Consider the following 7,259-nt stretch of genomic DNA (forward strand, 5'->3'; position numbering starts at 1 on the left):
TATCTTGGCAAAAGACAGCATGGGTATATGTAAAAAGACACCCCAAAACACATTCCTCAACTTCTCCTGAGTACGGAGATACCAGATGTGTGACACTTTTTTGCAGCCTAGGTGGGCAAAGGGGCCCACATTCCAAAGAGCACCTTTCGGATTTCACAGGTCATTTTTTACTGAATTTGATTTCAAACTCCTTACCACACATTTGGGCCCCTAGAATGCCAGGGCAGTATAACTACCCCACAAGTGACCCCATTTTGGAAAGAAGAGACCCCAAGGTATTCGCTGATGGGCATAGTGAGTTCATGGAAGTTTTTATTTTTTGTCACAAGTTAGTGGAATATGAGACTTTGTATGAAAAAAAAAAAAAAATCATCATTTTCCACTAACTTGTGACAAAAAATAAAAAATTCTAGGAACTCGCCATGCCCCTCACGGAATACCTTGGGGTGTCTTCTTTCCAAAATGGGGTCACTTGTGGGGTAGTTATACTGCCCTGGCATTCTAGGGGCCCAAATGTGTGGTAAGGAGTTTGAAATCAAATTCTGTAAAAAATGACCTGTGAAATCCGAAAGGTGCTCTTTGTAATATGGGCCCCTTTGCCCACCTAGGCTGCAAAAAAGTGTCACACATCTGGTATCTCCGTACTCAGGAGAAGGTGGGGAATGTGTTTTGGGGTGTCATTTTACATATACCCATGCTGGGTGAGAGAAATATCTTGGCAAAAGACAACTTTTCCCATTTTTTTATACAAAGTTGGCATTTGACCAAGATATTTATCTCACCCAGCATGGGTATATGTAAAAAGACACCCCAAAACACATTCCTCAACTTCTCCTGAGTACGGAGATACCAGATGTGTGACACTTTTTTGCAGCCTAGGTGGGCAAAGGGGCCCATATTCCAAAGAGCACCTTTCGGATTTCACAGGTCATTTTTTACAGAATTTGATTTCAAACTCCTTACCACACATTTGGGCCCCTAGAATGCCAGGGCAGTATAACTACCGCACAAGTGACCCCATTTTGGAAAGAAGAGACCCCAAGGTATTCGCTGATGGGCATAGTGAGTTCATAGAACTTTTTATTTTTTGTCACAAGTTAGTGGAATATGAGACTTTGTAAGAAAAAAAAAAAAAATCATAATTTTCCGCTAACTTGTGACAAAAAATAAAAAGTTCTATGAACTCACTATGCCCATCAGCGAATACCTTAGGGTGTGTACTTTCCGAAATGGGGTCATTTGTGGGGTGTTTGTACTGTCTGGGCATTGTAGAACCTCAGGAAACATGACAGGTGCTCAGAAAGTCAGAGCTGCTTCAAAAAGCGGAAATTCACATTTTTGTACCATAGTTTGTAAACGCTATAACTTTTACCCAAACCATTTTTTTTTTACCCAAACATTTTTTTTTTATCAAAGACATGTAGAACAATAAATTTAGAGCAAAATTTATATATGGATGTCGTTTTTTTTGCAAAATTTTACAACTGAAAGTGAAAAATGTCATTTTTTTGCAAAAAAATCGTTAAATTTCGATTAATAACAAAAAAAAGTAAAAATGTCAGCAGCAATGAAATACCACCAAATGAAAGCTCTATTAGTGAGAAGAAAAGGAGGTAAAATTCATTTGGGTGGTAAGTTGCATGACCGAGCAATAAACGGTGAAAGTAGTGTAGGTCAGAAGTGTAAAAAGTGGCCTGGTCTTTCAGGGTGTTTAAAGGGTTTCTATCACTTCGAATGCCATAATTAGCTCTCAGACACTAGCGATCCGCTAGTGTCTGCTCTGGTCAACCATCCTAATATAAGAGCTTTTTGGGCAGCCGTTTTGCTAAAAAAATAACTTTTATAAATATGCTAATGAGCCTCTAGGTGCTATGTGGGCGTCATTAGCACCTAGAGGCTCCGTCTACCTTCATACACAGCCACCGCCCAGCGCGTCCCTCCAGCCCGCCCATCTCCTGATGAATGCGATCCTCCGTGTGACGCAACGGACGAATTCTCGCGCATGCGCCGCTGTATTCGGCGCATGCGCAGAGAATGTCTGACCGCTTCCCTGCTCAGACATCTCCACTGCGCCTGTGCCGATGACGTCATAGTGCTCCAAGGAACAGGCGCAGTGGAGATGTCTGAGCAGGGAAGTGTCAGACATTCTCTGCGCATGCGCCGAATACAGCCGCGCACGGCGCATGCGCGAGAATTCGTCCGTTGCGTCACACGGAGGATCGCATTCATCAGGAGATGGGCGGGCTGGAGGGACGCGCTGGGCGGTGGCTGTGTATGAAGGTAGACGGAGCCTCTAGGTGCTAATGACGCCCACATAGCACCTAGAGGCTCATTAGCATATTTATAAAAGTTATTTTTTTAGCAAAACGGCTGCCCAAAAAGCTCTTATATTAGGATGGTTGGCCAGAGCAGACACTAGCGGATCGCTAGTGTCTGAGAGCTAATTATGGCATACGAAGTGATAGAAACCCTTTAAGCACTGGGGGCTGAGGTGGTTAAAGAACCAGTGAAAGTACTGGGATCCTCTGGTTACTGAGCGCCATCTAGTGGTGAAAAAATTATTACCTCTAAGAGAAGTACGTAAAGTAATTTGTAATTACTAAAAGCTATTAAAATGTTTAAAAGTGTAGATGGAAGCACTGTTAGGTTAGTTCCTAACATATAGGAATATATTAGATGTATATAGATATTTTCAGCAGGAAAAGGAACCATCAGCGTTTATCGTCCCCGTCAAAGCATTTTTCAAGCAGACTTTGGCTTTAAGTCTGCACTATGGCTTGTGTTTATACCTAAAGCTATACCGGTGAGCCAGATCTGCCAAATTATGGACCCAAAGGATCGCCGATGGCACCCACAGACCTATTATAGGGTCTCTCAGGGTTATGTCATATTAATGGCGAGGATAGCACAGCATGAAAGCACACCGTGCCACTGCTAAGGAGCCTGTGGGGAAAGGTGGCCCGGCACTGAATTCCTGCCACCAAATATAGAGCATTTTCCTGTGGACACCACTAGAGAGAACTCTGTGTAACCGTATACATTACTATGTACTGAGCTCCCCCTAGTGGCAGCTGTAGGTGGACAGTTTTATCATCTACAGTGTGAAGTAAAATGGAATTAAAATTATATTGAATATTATTAGCATATTTATACCAGTTATCTGGTGTACATGCCATAAAATAACAGGGTGTTGAGACTTCATATTTATGAAGGCAGCATAGAGGAGGCTTCAGTGTGGTACACAGCACTACTTATTTACTACTAAAATGTCTACTTAGAAAAGTTTAGTCTATGCTAAATTCATCAACAGGACATGCACCCTGCTGATTAACCTCTCTGGTCCAGATATCACCACCCTACTTTCCAGAATCCCACATTGCCTATCCTCTATAGCAGGCATGCTCAACCTGCGGCCCTCCAGCTGTTGCAAAATTACAACTCCCAGCATGCCTGAACAGCTTACAGCTATCAGCCTACAGGAGGGTATTGTGGGAGTTGTAGTTTTACAACAGCTGGAGGGTTGCAGGTTGAGCACTTTCTTAAACTAAACATAACAAAACAGAATTTATCATCCCCCCCCCCCTCCCCCATCCCACTCAGCCCCATCATCAGACCTTTCTACCACAGTCACTGGCTGCACACTCTCCCTGGTCAACCAAGTCCACTGCCTTGGGGTAACCTTCAATTCTGCTCTGTCCTTCAACCGCACATCCAAGTCCTGCCGCCTCAATCTCTCAGATCTGCACACTCCTCAATCCAGAGTGTGCAAAAATGCTTTTTCATGCCCTCATCATCTCCCGCCTAGACTACTGTAACATCCTCCTCTGTGGCCTTCCATCTAGCACTCTCGCACCCGTCCAATCTATCCTCAACTTTTATGTCTGATTAATCCACCTTTCCCCCTATTACTCTTCTGTCTCTTCTCTCTGCCAATCACTTCACTGGCTCCCCATTGCCCAGAGAATCCAGTACAAAATACTATGACATACAAGGCCGTCCACTGTCCCCTTCATACATCTGTAACCTGACCTCCCCACACGCAATCTCCGATCCTCACAAGACCTCCTTCTCTACTCTCCTCTTCCCACAATCGCCTCCAAGATTTCTCCCGTGCATCCCCACACGCACACTCTCCGATCCTCACAAGACCTCCTTCTCTACTCTCCTCTTCCCACAATCGCCTCCAAGATTTCTCCCGTGCATCCCCACACGCACACTCTCCGATCCTCACAAGACCTCCTTCTCTCTTCTTATCTCCTCTTCCTACAATCACCTCCAAGATTTCTCCCGTGCATCCCCCACACTCTGGAACTCTCTACTCCAACATATCAGACTCTCACCTACAGTAAAAACCTTCATAAGAAACCTGAAAACCCATCTCTTCAGACAAGCCTACAACCAGTGACCCTGCTGCCACTAAACCGCCGTATGACTAGCTTCTACCCTCACCTCCTGTATCCTTCCCCTAAACCTTGTAGATTGTAAGTAGAGATAAGCGAACTTTACAAAAATTTAGATTGGGCTGCTTTGCTGAATTTCACAAAGGAATTTGGTTCGTGACGAATTACTTAGTTACAAAGTGCATTCCATTGTAAGTAGCGGGCGCAATGACGCTCCCCATCATTGAACCCCTCAGATGCCATGTTCATCGCTGATCGTGGCATATGAGATGAAAAATGTGGGCTTTCAGGGGTTAATCAGTTTAAAAAATATATATACTCACCTCATCCATTTGAGCCCGAAGAGGCCGCCACGGCCATCTTGATTGAAGACCCATTGCGCGAAATCTCACGCGGTGCATGAGGACGTCACATCTCACCACGCATGAAATTTCACAAGGGATCTTCAATCAAGATGGCCGCTGCAGCATCTTCACGCTCAAATGGATGAGATGAGTATGTGTTTTTTTTTACCGCCATTTCAGTGAAAATTGACTCGTTACTATAAAGCACGGGGAAATTACGAGGAAGCTACGAATCAAATTTTCCCTGAAATTAGTATCGAAGTCCACTTCGGATACTTCGATTCGCTGAACACCGATTGTAAGCCCTCATGGGCAGGCTTCTCCTTCCTTCTGTACCAGTTGTCAACTTGTCTTGTTCATGCTTAGAGTGGGTTCACATGACGCTTTTCCCATCTGTTGAACGTATACAAAAAACATATATGTTATACAGATGCCTCAGACTGATGCCATACAGTGCCATCGTTCACCATAGAGTTTCACTGTAAGGGGAAAAAAATTGACTTTTTTTTACCATTGTACAAAAAAAACGTATATGTCTTTTACAGGACTGCGCAGGATACAAGAAAGTGGTGTGCTGCATAGTGTATACATCAAATGTGATGTGAACGCACCCTTACTGACCCATTACTGACTGGACTCCATTAGTATAATGTGTATGGTGCCATTCATCATCCCTTCCTCCACTGTAATATTATATATAGAGATGAGCAAAGTTTTTGAAAAATTCGATTCGGCTGATTCGTCGAATTTTACAAAAAAAAATTGCTTTGTGATGAATTACTTAGTCGCGAAGCACATTCTTTTGTAAGTAGCGGGTGCAGGGAGCTGTAATAGCGCTGTCCCCCGTCATTGCACCTCTTAGATGCCGCATTCATACATGATTGCGGCATCTGAGAGTACAAATACAATGTAAAATTAACCGTTTTTTTTTTTTTAAATCATACTTACCGCCTCCATTTGCTCGCGACAGGCCGGCCGCTGCCAACGCACTAGAAGATCTGGCGCGCAATCTTGCACGGCCCGAGATGACGTCATACGTCACCACGCACGGGATTTCGTCCAAGATCTTCAATCAAGATGGCGGTGGCCGGCTCGTCGCCAGCAAAATGGAGGAGGTAAGAATGATTTATTTATTTTTTTTACACTATTTCAGGTTAAATCGATTCGTTGCCACGAAGCATGAGGAGATTCGGCTTTGTGGCAAATTAAATTTATCCTGAAATTCGGATTGAATTCTACTTTGTTGGATTCGATTCGCTCAACTCTAATTATATCTCTTCTGACCACCTCAACCTGCATGTTACTGGGGGTGATAGCTACAGCTAGAATAATGGTTTATATGACCGTGGCCATCTGTAGGCTTGAAGCGCGTCTCATTTGTAGTACTTGAAAAGATTACAAGGTAATACGTGGATTTGTGCTGACACCTACTGGCCATTTTACCAGTACAGGATTTTAACAGGTTTATTAGCTACAGTAACTATTCATAGGATAGGTGATAAATGTTAGATCGCTAGGGCACCCATCACTAGTACGAGGGTCCGGAATTTCCTGCTCCTCCTCCACTGCATGGCATCTGTATGGGTGGGGGACGAGCCTGCATACTCATGCTCCACACCATAGATAGGCTGGTGACGAGGAATAGGTGGACTCAAGACCCCCGTACTAGTGATTAGCCGGGATTCCAAGTCATTTCACAGTTATCACCTATCCTGTGGAAAAAATGCATATAAGTAGTTCTGTTTTCCGTAAATATGGAGCCAGTCAGTAATGGGTGCCATGGGCGTAACTACCAGAGTAGTAGGCACAGCAGCTGCTATGGGGCCCCAATAATGAAGGGGGCCCATCTGCACCTACTTTAATTGTTGGTTTAATATTGATGTTCAGTATACTAATTTCTAAGTACAGATTTGACTCGTAGGTCTTCATGTTTATTAGTATGGTTCATTACCTCTTGGTGATACACTTTCTATCAGTATGCTTTTTTACAAGTGTGAGAGACAGGATTTTATTTCTCTCTCTCTACTGTAGTACACATGTAGTACACGTAGTACACACAAAATCAATTAAGAGCCTCGTGTGCATTTTCTTTGTTTTAGGATTATTGGGGAAAGAAAGGAGAAGTTAGGCTGGGTTCACACGAGCGTGTCCGGATTAGTTCCGGATGCGTCCCGGTGTGTTGCGGCAAACCCAATGTGCAATGTGTTTTGCACGCGCGTGATAAAAAACCGACTGTGGTACCCAGACCCGAACTTCTTCACAGAAGTTCAGGTTTGGGTTCGGTGTTGTGTAGATGTTATTATTTTCCCTTATAACATGGTTATAAGGGAAAATAATAGCATTCTGAAAACAGAATGCTTAGTAGGTGATGAATTGAGGGGTAAAAAATAAAATAAAAATTAACTCACCTTCTCCTCTTGTTCGCGTAGTTCTCCCGGTCTTTAGTTCTTTAAAAGATGAACTATGGGCTAAAGGACCTTTGGTGACATCAGATCACATGCTCCATCACCGCGGT

This window comes from Bufo bufo, chromosome 8 (assembly GCF_905171765.1).
Source record: "Bufo bufo chromosome 8, aBufBuf1.1, whole genome shotgun sequence".
Taxonomy (NCBI): Eukaryota; Metazoa; Chordata; class Amphibia; order Anura; family Bufonidae; genus Bufo; species Bufo bufo.